Consider the following 21344-nt stretch of genomic DNA (forward strand, 5'->3'; position numbering starts at 1 on the left):
CCGGGGAGCAGAGCTGCGCAGGTGTAGTGCCAGAAACTGCTCCCTGTAGGACTTTGCTACCTGCAGCAGTTACTGAGACCTGAGGTTGTTCTTATTTGCTGACTTGTCCTAATTGGCTCAAACTTGACAGTGGTTTCTCTAGCAAAGGCCAGTCCCTGGCCCCTTGGTCCAGACATCCTCATTCACATCAGGCTGGGGTGACCAGATGTCAAAGATGAAATATCGGGACGCGGAGGGTGGAGCCAAAAAAAAAAAAAAAGCCGGCGGCTCCCCCCCCCCACACCGCCAGGCGGCAGTGGCACAGCCCCGTCTCCACCCAACTCTCGGCTCTGACCCCTGATACACCCCCAGCTCCCCCATCCCCTCGCTCCTGGGCCCAGCCTGGGCTCCGAGCTCTGCAGCCGAGCCGCACTCAAGGTCCCTCCTGCAGCTCCCGGGCAAGGGGCGAACCAGGCAGCCGGGCCCGGGCCCTCCCGGCAGGAGCGTGTCTGCCCCACGTGTGTCTCCACCCCCCGCCCACATGGGTCCTGTCCGCTCCGCACATGGGCGGCAGGTTATATCTGTGTGCGGTGCCCGGGCTCCAGCAATATTCAGGGCTGGGTGCCCTGCTCCAGCAACAGTTGGAGCTGGGTCTCTCCCCCGGCCCTGCCTGGATTGGGCCCCCCCCCACGTCTCCCCGCTGCCGTGACCCTGCCTGGAGCAGGTCCCAGCCCCACCTGCCACCCCTCGCACGTATCCCCGCCGCTCCGCATCATGTCCCTGCCTGACAGAAAGCAGCGCCCCTCTCCCCTGCCTGCTCTGTGCTGCCAGAGAACTGCTGTCTGCTGCCCCAGGGTTCTAGTGCCTGCCCGCACTACTGGCGAGGCAGGCCGCCCGTACCCTGAGCCTCGCCAACACCCCAAACCCCCCGCCCCAGCCAGAGCCCCCCTCCCCCCGGCACCCTAATCCTCACCCCCGCCAGAGCCCTCATCCCCTCCACACCCGAATCCTCTGCCCCAGCCAGAGCCCTCATCCCCCCTGCACCCTAATCCTCTGCCCCAGCCAGAGCCCTCATCCCCCCGCACCCTAATCCTCACCCCAGCCAGAGCCCTCATCCCCGCCACACCCTAATCCTCTGCCCCAGCCAGAGCCCTCATCCCCTCCACACCCTAATACTCAGCCCCAGCCAGAGCCCTCATCCCCCCTGCACCCTAATCCTCTGCCCCAGCCAGAGCCCTCATCCCCTCCGTACCCCAGCCCCAGCCATATCCCTCATCCCCCCCTCACCCTAATCCTCACCCCAGCCAGAGCCCTCATCCCCTCCACACCCTAATCCTCATCCCCAGCCAGAGCCCTCATCCCCTCCACACCCTAATCCTCATCCCCAGCCAGAGCCCTCATCGCCCCTGCACCCTAATCCTCTGCCCCAGCCAGAGCCCTCATCCCCCCACACCCTAATCCTCACCCCAGCCAGAGCCCTCATCCCCCCTGCACCATAATCCTCACCCCAGCCAGAGCCCTCATCCCCTCCACACCCTAATCCTCTGCCCCAGCCAGAGCCCTCATCCCCCCAGCACCCTAATCCTCTGCCCCAGCCAGAGCCCTCATCCCCACACCCTAATCCTCTGCCCCAGCCAGAGCACTCATCCCCACCACACCCTAATCCTCAGCCCCAGCCAGAGCCCTCATCCCCCCTGCACCATAATCCTCACCCCAGCCAGAGCCCTCATCCCCTGCACCATAATCCTCACCCCAGCCAGAGCCCTCATCCCCTCCGTACCCTCATCCCCAGCCCGAGCCCTCATCCCCCCACACCCGAATCCGCTGCCCCAGCCAGAGCCCTCATCCCCACACCCTAATCCTCTGCCCCAGCCAGAGCCCTCATCCCCCCACACCCGAATCCTCTGCCCCAGCCAGAGCCCTCATCGCCCCTGCACCTAATCCTCTGCCCCAGCCAGACCCCCCACCCCCACCGTACCCCCAGCCCCACCCAGCGCCCTCAACCCCCCGCACCCTACTCCCCCCCCCAGCCAGAGCCCTCATCCCCTCCTCACCCTAATCCTCATCCCCAGCCAGAGCCCTCATCCCCTCCACACCCTAATCCTCTGCCCCAGCCAGAGCCCTCATCCCCTGCACCCTAATCCTCCCCAGCCAGAGCCCTCATCCCCCCGCACCCTAATCCTCTGCCCCAGCCAGAGCCCTCATCCCCACACCTAATCCTCTGCCCCAGCCAGACCCCTCATCCCCACACCCTAATCCTCTGCCCCAGCCAGAGCCCTCATCCCCTCCGTACCCTCAGCCCCAGCCAGAGCCCTCATCCCCGCAACACCCTAATCCTCACCCCAGCCAGAGCCCTCATCCCCCCTGCACCATAATCCTCACCCCAGCCACAGCCCACATCCCCCCTGCACCCAAATCCTCACCCCAGCCAGAGCCCTCATGCCCTCCACACCCTAATCCTCTGCCCCAGCCAGAGCCCTCATCCCCCCTGCACCCTAATCCTCTGCCCCAGCCAGAGCCCTCATCGCCCCTGCACCCTAATCCTCTGCCCCAGCCAGAGCCCTCATCGCCCCTGCTCCCTAATCCTCTGCCCCAGCCAGAGCCCTCATCCCCTCTGTACCCTCAGCCCCAGCCAGAGCCCTCATCCCCCTGCACCCTAATCCTCACCCCAGCCAGAGCCCTCATCCCCTCCACACCCTAATCCTCTGCCCCAGCCAGAGCCCTCATCCCCCCTGCACCCTAATCCTCTGCCCCAGCCAGAGCCCTCATCCCCTCAGTACCCTCAGCCCCAGCCAGAGCGCTCTTACCCCCGCACCCTCTTCCTAACGCCAGCCAGAGCCCTCTTCCCCTCCACAACCTTATCCACTGCCCCAGCCAGAGCCCTCATCCCCCCTGCACCCTAATCCTCTGCCCCAGCCAGAGCGATCATCCCCCCGCACCCTAATCCTCACCCCAGCCAGAGCCCTCATCCCCCCGCACCCTAATCCTCACCCCAGCCAGAGCCCTCATCCCCGCACCCTAATCCTCTGCCCCAGCCAGAGCCCTCATCCCCTCCGTACCCCAGCCCCAGCCAGAGCCCTCATCCCCTGCACCCTAATCCTCACCCCAGCCAGAGCCCTCATCCCCCGCACCCTAATCCTCAGCCCCAGCCAGAGCCCTCATCCCCTTCACCCTAATCCTCTGCCCCAGCCAGAGCCCTCATCCCCCCTGCACCATAATCCTCACCCCAGCCAGAGCCCTCATCCCCTCCACACCCAAAACCTCAGCCCCAGCCAGAGCCCACATCCCCCCTGCACCCTAATCCTCATCCCTAGCCAGAGCCCTCATCCCCTCCACACCCTAATCCTCACCCCAGCCAGAGCCCTCATCCCCTCCACACCCTAATCCTCATCCCCAGCCAGAGCCCTCATCCCCCCACACCCTAATCCTCTGCCCCAGCCAGAGCCCTCATCACCCCTGCACCCTAATCCTCTGCCCCAGCCAGAGCCCTCATCCCCTCTGTACCCTCAGCCCCAGCCAGAGCCCTCATCCCCCTGCACCCTAATCCTCACCCCAGCCAGAGCCCTCATCCCTCCACACCTAATCCTCTGCCCCAGCCAGAGCCCTCATCCCCTGCACCCTAATCCTCTGCCCCAGCCAGAGCCCTCATCCCTCCGTACCCTCAGCCCCAGCCAGAGCCCTCATCCCCGCACCCTAATCCTCACCCCAGCCAGAGCCCTCATCCCCGCACCCTAATCCTCACCCCAGCCAGAGCCCTCATCCCTCCACACTCTAATCCTCTGCCCCAGCCAGAGCCCTCATCCCCCCTGCCCCCTAATCCGCTGCCCCAGCCAGAGCCCTCATCCCCTGCACCATAATCCTCACCCCAGCCAGAGCCCTCATCCCCTCCACACCCTAATCCTCTGCCCCAGCCAGAGCCCTCATCCCCCCTGCACCCTAATCCTCATCCCCAGCCAGAGCCCTCATCCCCTCCACACCCTAATCCTCATCCCCAGCCAGAGCCCTCATCCCCTGCACCCTAATCCTCTGCCCCAGCCAGAGCCCTCATCCCCTGCACCCTAATCCTCATCCCCAGCCAGAGCCCTCATCCTCCACACCTAATCCTCACCCCAGCCAGAGCCCTCATCCCCTGCACTCTAATCCTCATCCCCAGCCAGAGACCGCATCCCCTGCACCCTAATCCTCTGCCCCAGCCAGAGCCCTCATCCCCTGCACCCTAATCCTCAGCCCCAGCCAGAGCCCTCATCCCCACAACCTAATCCTCAGCCCCAGCCAGAGCCCTCATCCCCTACACCCTGATCCTCTGCCCCAGCCCTGAGACCCCCACAGCATGAACCCCTCATCCTCAGCCCCACAGCCCTCAACCCTGCATTCCCTCCTATCCCCAAACTCCTCCCAGAGCATGCACCACCTCCCCTTCCTACTCCCCACCCCCAGACCAGAGCCTGCACCCAAACTCCGTCCCAAGGCCTGCACCCCGCACCCCCACCTGGACACCCACCCCTGCCCCAGCCCGGGCCTGCACCCAGCACCCAAACTCCCTCCCCGAGCCTGCACCCCTCACCTCTTCCTATGCCCCTACCCCCAGCCCAGGACCTGCACCTCATACTTCCCCCCGAAACCCCACCCAGAGCCTTAGGGTGGGGGCAGAGTTTGGGGGGGCACGGGTTCTGGGCACCACCAAAATTTCTACAAACTTGCCACCCATGCTGCCTGGCTGATGTCAGCATCTCTCTGTGAGGTCACCACCTCCCCACCACCTTCGACCAATAGTCTGAGGTCCTGCAAAGTCTTTGTGATGTCACTGCCACACCCCTCCCTTGCTGTGCTAATGTCCTGCCCTTGGCCAGGAACTTTGGAGGTTTGAGCTACTCCGTATGGATCACGCCATTCAAGGAGCGTTCGTTCTAGGAAGCAAGCCGGCTAGACAGGAAAACATCAGACGCTGCTCCCAATGCTACACTCAGTTTTTCAGAAATTAGTCAACTTTAGGGCCAGAAGAGACCATTAGAGCATCTAATCTGACCCCCTGCATATCACAGGCCTCCTGTATGACACAAGAGCTACTTTTGGGGCAAACACATTCCAGAAAGTCATCTAGTCTTCATTGAATGACATCAGGAGATGGTGAATCCACCACTTTCCTCGGTAGCTTGTTCCTGTGGTGAATCATCCTGGCTGTTGAATATTTGTGCCTTATTTGTAATATGAATTTGTCTCTTTTCACCTTCCAGCCATTGGGTCTTGTTGTGCCTTTCTCTGCTTGATTAAAGAGCCCTTTAATAGCCAATATTTTCTTTCCATTAAGGCCCTTCAACACTTCAATGAAGTCACCTTTCAATCTTCTTTTGATAAGCGAAACAGGTTGAGCTCGTTCAATAGCTCCCTAGAAGGCATTTTTCTCCAGCCCTCAGAACATTTGGTGGCTCTTTGGTCATCAGACTCCTGAACTGCAGCTGGATGTGGCTCTTGTTCTTCTGCACAGCACAGCTCCTGGAGAAGAGGGATCTGCAAATGTACATTCATATGATCCCTTTGTTTAATCGATGAAAACATAAACTAGACACTTAGAGGATTGGAACTGATTTCAGCTGATGGACAGCTTTGCTAGGTTTTTATGCATTTGGACAGCAAAATGTTGAGTTTTACATTCATATCAAGCACCCCCGTATAGTGGAGCCCCTGAACAGAATGGAGAATGGAAATGAAAATGTTTTCCTTTTTTTTGAAAAAAGAAAGAAGGTTATAAAACAACACAGGGGTTTGAACTAAGGCCCACTTGATCAGCAGTCAGGCACTTTACCACTGAGCTATGCCCCCATGACAACAAGAGTATAGAATTGTGATCTCCAGGACTTTTCAGGATGGACCCTGCTTCCTCGAGCTCCTTTGCCATTCCCAGACCACAGGAGGTTTTAAAAATGGGGTTTGATTAAACTTCTTAAATGTGGTAAACACCACAGCTTGCGCACCCACCGATATAGCTTCTCCCACTGACATCGCTGCCACCTCTTGGGAAGTGGATTAACTGCACCCCCAGGAAAACTCTCTCCCTTTAGCATAGAGCAGTGGTTCTCAAACTGTGGGGCAAGACCCCAAAGTGGGTCATAACCCTGTTTTGGTTGCCAGGGCTGGCATTAGACTTGTTGGGGCCTGGGGCTGAAGCCAAACGTCTGAGCCCCACCACCCAGGGCCCAATCCCTCAAGCTCTGGTTTTGCCCTCCCCTCACTGGGGCAGGGCTCAGGCTTTGTCTCCCCTGCCTCTGCCCAGTGGGGAGGGGCCTGGTCCGGTCCCTCTTTCCAGGGCCATGTAGTAAGTTTTTTTGGGGCAGAAGGGGGTTGCGGTGAAAGGAAGTTTGAGAAACCCTGGCATGGAGCCTCTGAATACGTCTAGACTTGGCTCCCTGTGGCAGATCAGACACTGAAAGTGCAGCCATGGAGACACCACACACCAGCCTTGCCTAGCAGGCAAGAATCAAACCTCCACAGAAAGATGCCTGTTGTTTTCTAACCCATCTCCCTAAGCCCTCAGCCACCACCACTTAACAAAGGGGCTTTTCTACACTATGGTTCTGGTCTCACTGAAGGGTCATTTCCAATTGTTTGCTCAGACCAGCATTAGGGGAAATGGTGCCCTGGGCAAAGCTTGTACTTTGGCACTTCCCCATTGCCCCTGGACGATTCCCACTCCCCCTTTACCGCTAGCTCCTGCACTCCCAACCCTTGCACCTCCTTCACCCCTAACTCCTGCCCCCTCCTGTGCCCCCTTTGCCCTTAACTCCCTGTGCCACCAGCCATTGCCCCTCTCTTGCAGCCCCTTCACATGGCTCCAGCGCTGGGGGCCCCGCACTTGTTCTCCCTTTCCCTGGGCTTTGGCATCACTAGCCACTGATTAGTGAGTAGGGTTCAGTGGTCCCCAAAATGTGGGGCATGACTCCTAGGGGGACACAGAGGAACATTCATGGAGTCACCTCAGGGCCTGAGCCAGCCCCCATGGAGGGAGCAGCGCTCAGCCCCACTCTGCCCCAGCTCTTCCCCAAACCCACCCTCAGCCTGGGCCTCTGGCTCCCAGCTCGGCCTCGACCCCCTTACCCCTGTCTGCACCCCTCTCCCCAGCAAGCAACAGCCCCACTCCCAGCCCATGTTCTCAACTGTGACTTCCGAGGGGCCACAGCCATGGCTAAGAGGTCACAGAGTGAAGTGTTTGGGGACCACTGGTTTAGGGTGATGTTCTCAATCACTTCTATGAAGTCCAATAAAAGCTATTTCTCACCCACCGACCCCTCCATCAGGACGGTCTAGGTATGTTCTGCTGCCCTTCACTCATACAGGAAGGATAATAACATTTCATTCCATTCAATCCTAAAGTGATTTGTAACCCACCACCAGCCGAAACTGGTCATTTTGGGAAAGCGGCCCCATCATGCTGCATAGCTAGGCAGAGTAGGTGTGTCTGTGCAAACACGCTCTGTTCCTGAAGTCTTTCCCCCAGCTCCTCACTAGATGTGAGGGGGGGAGCTCATTCAGCCCCTGCTTCCGCTTAGTATTTAAAAAGGCCTTATTGTCCCTAGCTCTGCTGGCCTTAGATTTCTCCTTCTGTCCCTTTTCTAACAGCTCAGATGAGGTGGCCGAGTGGTTAAGGTGATGGACTGCTAATCCATTGTGCTTTGCATGCATGGGTTTGAATCCCATCCTCATCGGCTGCGTTTAGTTTTCACCCCTCCTTTGTAGACAACCATCTCCCCCTTTGGAACAATGACAGATCAAACAATGTTGCTTCTTGCAAACAAAAACCTTCTCAGAAACTCAGAACTCCCTTGCTTTAAATAAAATGTCTAAATCCCAGATTTCTTTAAAACAGAAATTCTCTGGTGCTGTATTTCTTAGTTTTTATCTCAAAAGGGAACATCCTCATCATCTCCCCCAAACACCCTGGAACCTGCCCAAATTATTAAAATACCCTCAACCCGAGCAAGGCCAGAGCAGTGAACCAGAGCTAGTGTCTAGGCCAAGCTGTTCTGAAGGAGGCAACTCCAACATTTTCTCCCTGCTTCCCTTGGCAAGGTCTGACTGAGAAAACAAAATTCCCCAAACTGAAAATTTTCTGCTGAAAAACTAATACTAGTCTGTTTGGGGACTTTGGTTTGCAAGTATTATTGTTATTATTCTCTTCTGATTTCTGAATCAGTTCAGTCTTTGTCCTCCAGGTGTGTTTCCAGCTGCTGAGTTGTGGGGGAGAGAGGCCAAGTCATGATGTCTCTTCCCCTCTTTCATAGTTTCTTCCAACTTGCTAGGAAGCTCCTTTGTTACCATGTGAGTCAAGCAGTGTCCATTGTCTCTGTGCTATCTTGGGCCTGGTCTACACTAGGACTTTAATTCGAATTTAGCAGCGTTAATTCGAATTAACCGTGCACCTGTCCACACCAGGAAGCCATTTAATTCGACCTAGAGGGCTCTTTAGTTCGACTTCGGTACTCCACCCCGACGAGGGGAGTAGCACTAAATTCGACATTGCTATGTCGAATTAGGCTAGGTGTGGATGCAAATCGAACTTACTAGCTCTGGGAGCTATCCCACACTGCACCACTCTGTTGACGCTCTGGACAGCAGTCCGAGCTCGGATGCTCTGACCAGCCACACAGGAAAAGTCCCGGAAAAATTTGAATTCCTTTTCCTGTCTGGACAGTTAGAATCTCATTTCGTGGGTGGACATCGGGGCGAGCTCAGCAGCACCGGCAGTGATGCAGAGCTCTCCAGCAGAGGAGTTCATGTAATCTCTGAATAGAAAGAGGGACCCGGCATAGACTGACCGGGAACTCTTGGATCTGATCGGTGTGTGGGGCGAGGAGTCTGTGCTTTCGGAGCTGCGCTCCAAAAAACGGAATGCAAAGACCTACGAGAAGGTCTCCAAAGCCATGAGAGACAGAGGATACAGCTGGGATGCAACGCAGCACCGCGGGAAAATCAAGGACCCCAGACAAGGCTACCAACAAATCAAAGTGGCAAACGGACGCTACGGAGCCTGCCACCACTGCCCCACCAGTGACCATGGACTCTGACGATGGGACAGTGTCGACGGACAGTTCCTCGGCGATGTTCGCGGACGGGGAAGATGAGGAAGGGTTTGTGGAGGACGAGGCAGGCGACAGCGCTTACAACGCTGGTTTCCCCGACAGCCAGGATCTCTTCATCACCGTCACGGAGATCCCCTACCAACCGTCCCCAGCCATTAACCCGGACCCTGAATCAGGGGAAGGATCACTCGGTAAGTGCTTTAACCATGTAAACTTTTATTCTTAATATAACAGGAATCTGAAGTATATGAAAACATGGTCTCTCTATATATGGGGCTAGAACAGAAATCCTCCTGGGAGATCTCCACGAAGCTCCCCTGGAGGTAATCTAAAAGCCTCCACAGGAGGCTCCTGGGGAGAGCTGCCTTATTGGGTGCTCCGTGGTAGCACACTTTTCCGCACAAGGCTTTCATGAGCTACTCAGGGAGCATTGCCTCCCCGAGCACGGCTGCATAGTCCCCTGGTTTGTGCTGGCTTTCACGCAGCATGCGCTCTCTAACTCCTTCAGTGACCGTCCTCAGGGTGATCTCGCTCAGAGACTCCTGCATCTAATTAGGGGAAGTACTGTAATGTTACACCTGGTCCTAAGTATTTTTAAAAAATCTCCGGACAGACGGCATAGCAGAGACTCAGCACGCTGCTGCGTGACGAGCGTAACGGAAACCCAAAGAATCAAATGGACGCTCATTGAGGGAGGGGGGACTGAGGACGCAAGGTATCCCACAGTTCCTGCTGTCTCCAAAAAGCATTTGCATTCCTGGCTGAGCTCCAAATGCTTCTAGGGTCAAAAACAGTGTCCGCGGTGGGTCAGGGCATAGCTAGGCAATTTACGCAACCCCACCCACCCCAGAAGTGAAAGGGAAAACAATCCTCTCTTGACTCTTTTACATGTCACCGTATCTTTACTGAATGCTGCAGATAGATGCGATGGTGCAGCACTCAACACCAACATCCTTGCTCCCCCCACGCTATGGATGGCTGGTGGTACAATAGGATTGATATCCATTGTCATCATCAGCCTATTGGCATATGGGGCAGTGCAAAAGGACTGGTAACCATGCAGACAACCATCCGTTAGGTCAATCAAGGGTGCCTGGCCCTAATTTTTCCTGGTAGATGGTACAATATGGCTGATAACCATCATCATCATAGCAACAGGGGGCTGAGCTTCATCAGCCCCCACCCTTCATGTGTAAAGAAAAGATTCAATTGCCCCTGGACTAGCAGCAGGATGCTGGGCTCCTCTCCTCCACACTCCTTAATGTACTATCTGGACTATCATAGCAACTGGAGGCTGCCTTCCACTCATTTCTCACTAACAAGTCACTGTGTCTTATTCCTGCATTCTTTATTAATTCATCACACAAGTGGGGGGACAATGCTATGGTAGCCCAGGAATGCTGGGGAAGAATGGAATCAACAGGTGGGGTTGTTGCAGGAGCACCTCCTGTGAATAGCATACAGCTCATAATCTATGCAGGATCTGACACAGAGCAGCTGGGCTCTCTGATACAGTGGTTCTCTAGTATACTTGCCCATATTCTAGGCAGGACTGATTCTATTTTTAGATATCAAAAAGGAAGAATTGACTCAGGAAGTCATTTCCAATTTTGGCTTTTACACCCCTGGTTAAGAGCAGCCAGGGGCACTTATGACAACAGCAAATGGTGCAGCGCAAAAGGACTGGTAGCCATGCCCATCTTATTACCAATTTATGGTGTGGTAGATGGTACAATATGGCTGGTAACCATCTCTGCTGTCATGCAAAAGCAAAAGCATGCTGCTGTGTAGCGCTGCTGAACCGCCTCTATCAGCGGCATCTGGTACACATACGGTGACAGGCACAAAAGGCAAAGCAGGATCCATGGTTTCCACGCTGTGGCGTGTGCCCGTGGAATCCAGGGAAAACGGGCTTGAAATGATTGTCTGCTGTAGCTTTCCCGGAGGAAGGGATGGCTGACGACATTTACCCAGAACCACCCGCGAAAATGGTTTTTGCCCCATCAGGCACTGGGATCTCAACCCAGAATTCACAGAGACAGACTAGACTGTGTTCATTGTTCACAAACATTTATCTTGGCAAGGAATTCACTCCCTTTTTCCCATCACACAGCTTGGACTGTCTCCAGACCTGCCACAGCATCCCCGTCACAGAGGCTGACAAAGATTAGGCGGCGAAATAAAAAGACACGGGACGAGATGTTCGCTGAACTTATGGGGTGCTCCCGAGACGATGCGGACCAGCAGAGCCAGTGGAGGGAGACCCTCTCTCTGTGCCAGTGCTCACACAGCGAACGGGAGGAGAGGTGGCGTGAGGAAGACAAGCAGGCGACTCAAACACTGCTTGGACTAATGAGAGAGCAAATGGACATGCTCCTGCGCCTTGTGCATGTTCTGCAGGACCTCCGGCAGGAGGACAGAGCCCCCCTGCAGTGTATCTGCAACCGCCCTCCCCCGCCACAAAGTCCCATACCCCCCTCACCCAAAATAACCAGAAGGAGGGGCGCCAGTGGCTGTGAAAATGGTCACTGCACCCCAGCAGAGTGCTCAAGTACCCAAAAGCTCTCATACCCTCAATTTTGAAAAGTCCTTTCCTTCCCGCCTCACCGAAGCCCCCATCCCAGTTTCATCCCCTAACTGTCTAGTTGATAATAAAAAAATACTTTTCTGTTAATTGCTGTTTCCGTCATGTTCTTTTAGAGGAGACTGTGTTTGAAGGGAGGGAAGGGGGTTGGTAATGTGACAGGACAATCACCTTTACCAGGGTACAGACATGGGGGCAGGATCAGCAGCAGGTCACACACACACTGCAGTCAGTACGCACCCTGGTCGGTATGGGAGGTGGTTTGCAGGTTCTGTGTGGGTGGGGGGGTACGTGACTTTGTAGCGGGGGGGGGGGTTCAGATCTCATGCAACGGTCCCTGTCCTGGACCACAGAGCCACGCAGCAGAGGAATCTGTATCCGTCCTCCCGCGCCAAAAGGCCACATAGCCCCCGCACACAGAGTCCCAAAAAGGAGGGATGGCAGGCTCCATTGAAACAACCAGTCCGGCACTGCAGACCGCTCTGGGAGCAGGAGCCTATCATTCCTCGAGTTTACAGGCAGTCTTTACATCACTGCACACCCTACCCAGCACAGTCCGTGTCCCAGTTTCAACCCTGTAACGCAAAGTCATCAATAAAGAAACCTTTGTAAAGTTACAGTGGAACATGTATTTTATTTTTAAACGTGTGTTGGAAGTTGGGAAAGCGGGGTGGGCGGGGTATGTAACTGCAGATGCTAGTCAACAGTCACTTGGTAAAGAAACAGGGGCAGCTTCAGCGTCTCTGTAAAGAAACTGAACAGTCACAGGTCACACTGCTCACTGCTCGCTGGTACTTGAAGAGTTCCTTGTTGCTGTGCAAGGCGCCTGCACAGGGCTTCACGAGCCAGGGCATTAGCGGGTAGGCTGGGTCCCCGACGATCACTATAGGCATCTGCACATCCCCAAGAGTTATTTTGTGGTCCGGGAAGAAACTACCTTCCTGCAGGCATCTAAACAGACCAGAGTTCCTGAAAACACGCACGTCATGAACTTTGCCTGGCCACCCGACGCTGATGTTGGTAAAACGTCCCCCATGGTCCACCAGTGCTCGCAGGACCATTGAAAAGTAGCCCTATTTCTCAGCAGCTGACTGTGGAAGAGGTGGACGATAAGGTGCGAGGAGTTGACAACGGCCATAACTGCAGCGGGATCCGTGCTCAAAGTGCTGTGGCGCCTGCGCTGTCACTGAGCAGAAAAGTGCATGAACAGAGTGCCCGCAGGCGCTTTCAGGGAGGGAGGGAGGGAGGGAGGGAGGGTGTGATTAATGGTTCAATGATGACAGTTACCCAAAACCACCCTCGACACATTTTTCCCCCCAGCATGCATTGGGGGGAAATACCAGGATTCCAATGGGCAGCGGGGACTGCGGGAACTGTGGCATAGCTTCCCACAGTGCACCATTTCCAAAGTCGACGCTGGCCCCGTTACTGTGGACTCAGACAGTCGAATTAGTGTATTTAGTGTGGATACACAAATTCGACTTCATAAGGTCGATTCCACAAATTCGAATTAAGTAGATTCGAAATAGTCTTGTAGTGTAGACGTACCCTTGGAGAAGTCTGCATTGTACACGCTTCCTGGGCTAGTCCTTGGGAGTGTGGATCCCTTCAATGGGCCAGCAGCGAGTCTGGCTCCTCCCTTGTCACACCTGAAAGGCTGGTGGGGGGCATTTCTCAACCTCATAACATATCTCAGTAACACACACAGAGCAAAGCTTTATAACTTCCCAACCAATGCGAGCACACACAATCCAACACGATATTAATGTTCAACAGATCAAGACTTTTGAAATGATACGTCACAAGGCAGACTTTGAACAAACCATCTCATCATTATATGAGAGTGGTGAATATAGGGATTCCCGGTGCTGCTATGAGCACAGCGTGCCACACCTGGGCTTACATTGCAATGGAGACGTACCCTTAGAGTCCATCTCTCCTGGGATAAAGATGGTCCACACCTGACTCTCTGCCAATCCCCACTGGGCCCTGACAAGTGTTGTTTGTGTTTGGATTCTATAAAGCAGAGGAGCAGATGAAGTTTTGCTCCCAAGGTGTGTGTGTGATTCTTTGGACAGGTCTACACTACAAAATTAGGTTGGTGTAATTACATGACTTAGGCTGGCAATGCAGTTCTATCAAGCTAATCCCGGTATAGATAGTGGCTCAGCTGTCAGAACTTTCTGGAGCTATGAAAGGGGAGGGGCCCATGGCTCTGTAGCAGGAATGCAGGGCAGGTGATTTCACGGCAGGCATGGAGGGATACTGGTGGAGGCCAGTTATGGTGATATAATGACCAGCAGCATTTACACTGACATTTGTCACTTTAAGTTTGCTGCAAAAAGCACTAGGCCTCTCGTTGAGGTGGTTTTATTTTGTCACCAAAACAGGGCAATTTTGTCGCCAGACGTGGTATTGCAGTGTGTGCACCAGCCACAAGCTGCTGACCGAGGGAGCGTTGTGTGTTTTTCACGCATCTGAGCAATATAATGATGCTGAAGTAACCTTGTAGTGCAGACCTGGCCAAAGATTCTCTCTCTCTCTCTCTCTCTCCCTCTCTCACACACACACACACACACACACACACACACACACACACACACACACACACACACACACACACACACACACACACACACACCTTGCAAGGAAAACGTCACCTGCTCCTCTGCTTTGCAGAATCCAAACACAAGCAAAGCTTGTCAGGCCCCAGTGGGGATGGCAGGGAGTCAGGTGTGGGCAGACAGTGTGCTGTTGCCACAGGCAGGCACCATGGCTTAGCTGGCTAAAGCACCTGTCTTGTAAACAGGAAATCCTGGGTTCAATTCCCAGTGGTGCCTTATTGACTAACTCTTGGGCAACCTGGTATTGGCTACTGTGGGAAGACAAAACACAGAGCTCTTTGGTCCAGCCCAGTATAGTTGTTTAAATTATACTCACAGGCACTGATAACAGACTTACTGAAAATTTGGGAGTTAAGAGCTGATAGGTCAGTGTTCCAGCCTGTCACAGATGATCCTGCTTCCTCTGGGACAGGGGCAGGTCTGGGCTCTCACACTGAATGGCTCATTGTGGCTGGCAGAACCTGTGGGCAGCTTGTTTAGTTTGTACCGAGGGTTGAGTCCTGCTTTGTGCACCGTGTGTGAGGATGAAAATCCTAAACTGCCCTTTGAAATAACGAATGCAGCAGGACGTGTTATTGTCTCTGCCCCAAAGCAGACAGACCAATGGAGAAATGCCATTGAGTCCAGGCTAATACTCCACTGCCATTTTACCTTGTTTGCTTGCTAAACTCCCTCCCAACCTTGAGGGCTCCCAGAGCCCGGTATTGACCCTGAGCCGAGAGGTCTACGCTGCAAATTTACCACCCCATGGCCCTAGCCTGGGAGCCTGCACTGGCACGGGACAGCACTGGGTGTTTCATTGCAGTGTGGACATAGCCCAGCATTATGTCTATACTGCCATTAACACACCCAAGTCACTATTCTCAAACCCTGGGTCAGTTGATTCAGCGTAGACACTTGGGCTTCAGCCCAGCCTCCAAGACCCCATGAGGGGTGAGGGTCTCCGAGCCTGGGCTCCAGTCTGAGCCCAGATGTCTACGCTGTAGTTTTTAGCTCCACAACCTGAGCCCCAGGAGCCCAAATCAGATCATCCAGGCCAGCCGGGCCAGTGGGATTTTATCACAGTCTAGATGCCCTCTCAGGGTATGTCTACACTGCAATGTAAGCCCAAGGTTAGTAGAAGTCATGTCAGCAGCCCCAACACATAAACATAAACCACAAGGGAAAGACCCACCCCCCAGATAAGCTGGGCAGTGTCCTTCTCCCTACGGTTCGTAAGTCCAGCAACCAAAAGTCCTTTAACATGAGCCATCCCCTCTCCCACCCCACTCACAGCTGTTGTCCTTAGTCAGAGCAAGCCCAGAGGTGCCTCTGTACAGTTCACCTGCCATCCTGGGTGGAAAAGGGGGGAATATAAGAAGGCACCCTACTCACTATGTTGTCTAGGGACTCACTCATCCCTCTACAGCCACCCTGTCCTAAAGTTGGTCTGACACCTAAATTTTAGCATTGGGACCCAGACCCCAGCCCACTCAGCTTTGGAACCCCTGTCCCCTGCCTAGCAAGTGCTATTGAATTGAGGTGAGTCCCTCAATCAGGGTCTGCCAAGCACAGTTGTGCTGCCCTCGATTCACACAACAAGGATAACAACCCTTTATTTCTCCTGCCCCAATAACATGGAGACTGGGAGTCCAGCACCAACCACAAGTGATCATTTCGGCAAGCAACCCAACCTATTTCCAACACACTGTAAAATCCACATGCAGACTCATACACAAAACCTTGCAATAAAATCTTCCTGAGCGGGTCTGAAGCACCTGCTGCTGGAGGGAAGGAGGGAGCCGTGGATTGGGATTGAGGAGCAGCATGAGGAGAAGGGGCCTGTGGGTTGGGACAGAGGAGAAGGGTGAAGAGGAGCAGGCTCGGGTTGGGAGTGAGGAGCAGTGAGCATAGGAGGGACTGAGGGTTGGGTCTGAGGGGCACTGGGAAAAGAGGCGACATGGGTTTAGGCTGAAGAGCATCTTCATTTGGGGATCCAGCAGGACAGAGGAAGGCAGCAGGTGATTCTAATTCCTTAGGGATATTCTGTGTGTGTGTGTGTGTGTGTGTGTGTGTGTGTGTGTGTGTGTGTGTGTGTGTGTGTGTGTGTGTGTGTGTGTGTGTGTGTGTGTGTGTGTGTGTGTGTGTGTGTGCAGGGGAGGAACATGCTCTATGCCCAGAGGCCTTTATTCCTCCAGGCTGCAAGGACAGAGGGGCTGTCAGGAAGTTGCCCCTTCAAACCACACACAAAAAGGCCCTTCTGAGGAAAGGGAAAATCCTGAAGAGAAAAAGTAACATCAAAGAGGACTCCAGCAAGACAGTGTAAGATCTTGGGGAGTAGTTTATCACCTGACCAGGGACTTGAACCCTGGACCCTCAGATTAAAAGTTTGATGCTCTGCCCACTGAGCTAGCCAGGCTCATAAAGAAAAACAGCAAGTTGGTGCAGAGGAGAAACTAGTCAAGAAAACAAGAGCGGGAAACAATATGGGAAACCTGCTGCTCTCTCTGGCCTGGTCAACACTACGAGTTTATATCGAATTTAGCAGCGTTAAATCGCATTAACCCTGCACCCATCCACACAACGAAGCCCTTTATATCGATATAAAGGTCTCTTAATACCGGTATCTGTACTCCTCTCCGACGAGGGGAGTAGCGCTGAAATCGGCATTGCCATGTCGGATTAGGGTTAATGTGGCCACAATTCAACGGTATTGGCCTCCGGGTGCTATCCCACAGTGCACCATTGTGACCGCTCTGGACAGCAATCTGAACTCGGATGCACTGGCCAGGTAAACAGAAAAAGCCCCATGAACTTTTGAATTTCATTTCCTGTTTGCCCAGCGTGGAGCGCCGATCAACACAGGTGACCATGCAGTCCCAGAATCCAAAAAGAGCTCCAGCATTGACTGTAGGGGAGATACTGAAGCTGATCTTTGTATGGGGAGATGAATCTGTTCTATCAGAACTCCATTCCAAAAGACGAAATGCCAAAACATTTGAAAAAAATCTCCCAGGCTATGATGGAGAGAGGCCACATCAGGGACTCAACACAGTGCTGAAACTTAAGGAGCTGAGACAAGCGTACCAGAAAGCCAAAGAATGAAATGGACGCTCATGGAGGGATGGGCGGCTGATGACTGTAGCTATCCCACAGTTCCACTCTCCAAAACCATTTGAATTCTTGGCTGAGTTCCCAAAGCCTGAAGGGTCAAAAACATTGTCACGGGTGGTTCAGGGTATATGTCATTGCCCCCCCTCCCCCGTGAAAGCAAAGGGAAAAAATAATTTCTCGCTTTTTTTCAATGTCACCGTATGTCTACCGGATTCTGCTGGCACATGTTGTGCTGCAGCACTACACAGCAGCATCCCCTTCCCTTCCCTTCCAGATGGCAGACGGTACAGTAGGACTGGTATCAGTCATCGTCATCCCGTGAGTGCTCCTGGCTGACCTCGGTGAGGTCGCCCAGGGGCACCTGGGCAAAAATGTGAATGACTCCCAGGTCATTCTCTTCTTTAAGCTTTGTCTAATGGAGATTCAGTCCTGCCTGGAATATCATAGCAGCTGGAGGCTGCCCCCCCTCCTCCTTTGAGCTCTACTTGCAGAGGCAATAAAGTCAGTGTTGTTTCAAATTCCTGCATTCTTTATTACTTCATCACACAAATGGGGGGATAACTGCAACAGTAGCCCAGGAGGGGTGGGGGAGGAAGCAATGGGTGTGGTTGTTGCAGGGGCACCCCCTAGAATGGCATGCAGCTCATCATTTCTGCGGGATGTCTGGGGCTCTGACCCGGAGTGGCTGTTTGCCTCTCTGGTTCTTTAGTAGGCTTGTCTGATAGTCTAGACAGGACTGACTCTCCCTTTAGACAAAACGTAAAGAAGGGAATGACCGGGGGAGTCATTCCCATTTTTGTCCATGCGTCCCCGGCCGACCTCACCGAGGCCGGCCAGGAGCACCCATGACAGCAGCAGACAGTACATTATGACTGGTCACTGTCATTGTCAACTTGCAAAGCAGCAGATGGGATGGGATGGCTAGTAACTATCTTTGCTAACTTGCAAAAGGCAAGGGGATGCTGCCGTGTAGCGCTGCAGTACCGCGTCTGTCAGCACCATCCAGTAGACATACGGTGACAGTGAAAAAAGGCTGAACGGGCTCCATGGTTGCCGTGCTATGGCGTCTGCCCGGGCAATCCAGGGAAAAGGGCACGAAATGATTGTCTGCCGTTTCTTTCACGGAGGGAGGATTGAGTGACAACATTTACCCAGAATCACCCATGACACTGTTTTTGCCCCATCAGGCATTGGGATCTCAACGCGGAATTCCAATGGGCGGGGGAGACTGCGGGAACTATGGGATAGCTATGGGATAGCTACCCACAATGCAACACTCTGGAAATTGACACTAGCCTCGTACATGGACGCACACCACTTAATTAATGTGCTTAGTGTGGCCGCGTGCACTCGACTTTATACAATCTGTTTCCAAAAAACAATTTCTGTAAAATTGGAATAATCCCATAGTGTAGACATACCCTGTGATTAACAACTTTGCTGGCTAATTGAAAGGCTTTGCTGGCTAATTGAAAGGCTGATGGTTCAAACCCAAGTGAAGATGGAGGTGTTTTTTTAGTGATGAGAATCCAGTACATTTTAACAGGCAGAAAAGTGCCTCAATGCTGCTCTAGCCTCATTGGGCAAGCATAAGTGGCACTTTTGCCAGATGCATTGGTGGTATAGTGGTGAGCATAGCTGCCTTCCAAGCAGTTGACCTGGGTTTGATTCCCAGCCAATGCAGGGAAGTGACATTTTCTCTACTGGGAATTGGTTTTAGTTCAGTCACGTTGTATCAGTTTATCAATGAAATGAGAGAATCAATGTCCTGCAGGTCATTCAACACACAGTGGAGGAAGAAAGGGGTGGGACTGTACAATGAGCTGTTGGAGTTATCTGGTATTACAATGTTTGGTTTATTTAAAAAAAAATATCTTTACTTCCCTCTCCCTTTTAGACTCAAAGCCTTTAAGGTCAGAAGGGAACAATGTGATCATCTAGTCCGACCTGCTGCACCTTGCAGGCCAAAAGACACCACCCACCCACTCCTGTAATAGACCCGGGAGGGGAGGCAGCTCTGTGCACTGCCCCTACCCCAGGCAGCACATGGAGGCCCTCTGCTCCCCTCCCCCCATCAGTGTGCAGAGATGTGCCAGCAGCACTGAGGTGGCTCCGTGCCCACTCTGCCTCCGTCCCTCCGTGCCACTCCCAGAAATGGCCGGCATGTCCCAGCATCCCCTGGGGTGGGGGGGAGTGTCTCCATTCACTGCCTCTGCCCCGAGTACCAACTCCGCAGCGCCCATTGGCCAGGAACTGCAGCCAATGGGAGCTCTGGGGGCAGTGCCTGCAGGCAGCGGCACACAGAGACCCCCTGGCACGGCCCACCTAGGACCTGCTGCCGGAGGGTTGTGTGTACCGGTCACTTTGGGAGCTGCAGTGCCCGGGGTAAGCGCCACCCCTCCTGCACTCCAACCCCCTCCCCCAGCGCAGAGCCAGCACCCCGCACCCAAATTTCCTGCCAGAGCTTTGCTTGTCTTCCTTTCACCCAGAACCATCGTCCTTCTCCTGGGCTGCAAGTAGCCACCCCTGGGAAGCCAAGAGGCAGGCACAGGATTCTGCCTCCCAGCAGCCAACCGCACCTCCCCAGGCTTTGCAGAACGACTGGTGGTGCTCTACTAACCCCACTTAGCCGCACTGAGGCGCTTAGCTTCTGCCCTGCCTTCCTCAGCTCGACTTTCCTCTTTTGCCCCATTGCTGCCTCACTTCCTCCTTTGGCAAGTCACACAGAGGAGGCAGCAGGAAGAGCCGGCCGCCATAGGCCAACCTCCCAGGGCAGAGGAGACCAAACCACAAGTCTTCAAAAGGTGACTGGCCAAGATCCTCTAGCTTTCCCGTGCTGATGCCAAGGCTTTTTCCCAGCTCATTTCACCACCCTCTGCCAGGCAGGGGTTGAGTTTATCACAGGTGTTACCCAAAATTGGGCCAGCTAGTAAGCTAATGACCCACCAGAGTTTGGCAGAAAGCAGCATGTTTATTATACTGACAGCTAAGCTCAAAAGAAGAAGCGGGGGGCAGCGGGGGTGACACACTCACACTTGCATACTCACGCTCCCAGGACAGGCACAGCACTGGAGATGTCAGGATTCTGCAAGGTAAGGCAGTCCGGGCAAAGGGCATTCACTGGAGGTACAAGCTTGTGAGTGCTCTCCTGAGCACAGGGCCCTTCCCCTTTTAAGGGCCTGCACCTCATGGCCTGCGACTAGAGATGACTTGGCTGCATCTGGTTGGTCACACTCCATCCTGGGCAGTGTCCATGCTCTGGGTGTGTGAGTGCTGCCTAATTAGCGTCCCAGACACCTTGTCTACCTGGGAGCTCTTCTGCTCTTCAACCAGCCCATTCATCCCACGAGCATTCCAGGGGGGAGCGGGAGGGAGAAAGCCACTTCACAGGCATTCAGAGAGGGAGAGGAGACAAAAGTGGGAGCAGGGGAAGTACAACAGACCTTCTGAGCATAGAAATCACTGCTGCTCCTACAACAGCAGGGACAGGCCAGTAGGAGCTTGGAAAATTAAGCCATTGTGTTTCTGCCTGGCTTTGAACCAGGGACCTTTTGCATGTTAGGTAAACGTGATAACCACTACACTGCAGAAACTCTGTCAAAAGCCTTTGCCCCTCCCTTCATAAGTACATAAGAATGGCCATACTGGGTCAGACCAAAGGTCCATCCAACCCCGCATCCTATCTGCCAACAGTGGCCAATGCCAGGTGCCCCAGAGGGACTGAACAGGTAATGATCAAGTGATTTCTCTCCTACCATCCATCTCCACCCTCTAACAAACAGAGGTTAGGGACACCATTCCTTACCCATCCTGGCTAATAGCCATTCATGGACTTAACCTCCATTCATTTATCTGCAAAAAGAAAGAGGAGTACTTGTGGCACCTTAGAGACTAACAAATTTATTTGAGCATAAGCTTTGCTGGGCTAAAACCCACTTCATCGGATGCATGCAGTGGAAATACAGCAGGAAGATATATATATATACAGAG

At 53.9% G+C, this 21344-nt stretch overlaps 3 non-coding genes across 3 annotated transcripts; all 3 read left to right on the top strand.

The window, feature by feature from the left end:
- The first annotated feature begins 7597 nt into the window (after positions 1 to 7597).
- On the top strand, positions 7598 to 7679 carry TRNAS-GCU. The gene has a single exon. It is a non-coding gene; the product is annotated as a tRNA-Ser (tRNA).
- Positions 7680 to 14403: 6724 nt separating this feature from the next.
- Positions 14404 to 14477, top strand: TRNAT-UGU. Its single transcript has one exon. It is a non-coding gene; the product is annotated as a tRNA-Thr (tRNA).
- A 4488-nt stretch (positions 14478 to 18965) lies between these two features.
- On the top strand, positions 18966 to 19037 carry TRNAG-UCC. Its single transcript has one exon. It is a non-coding gene; the product is annotated as a tRNA-Gly (tRNA).
- Positions 19038 to 21344: the final 2307 nt, after the last annotated feature.

The sequence above is a fragment of the Mauremys reevesii genome, unplaced genomic scaffold, assembly GCF_016161935.1.
Source record: "Mauremys reevesii isolate NIE-2019 unplaced genomic scaffold, ASM1616193v1 Contig35, whole genome shotgun sequence".
Lineage (NCBI taxonomy): Eukaryota > Metazoa > Chordata > Testudines > Geoemydidae > Mauremys > Mauremys reevesii.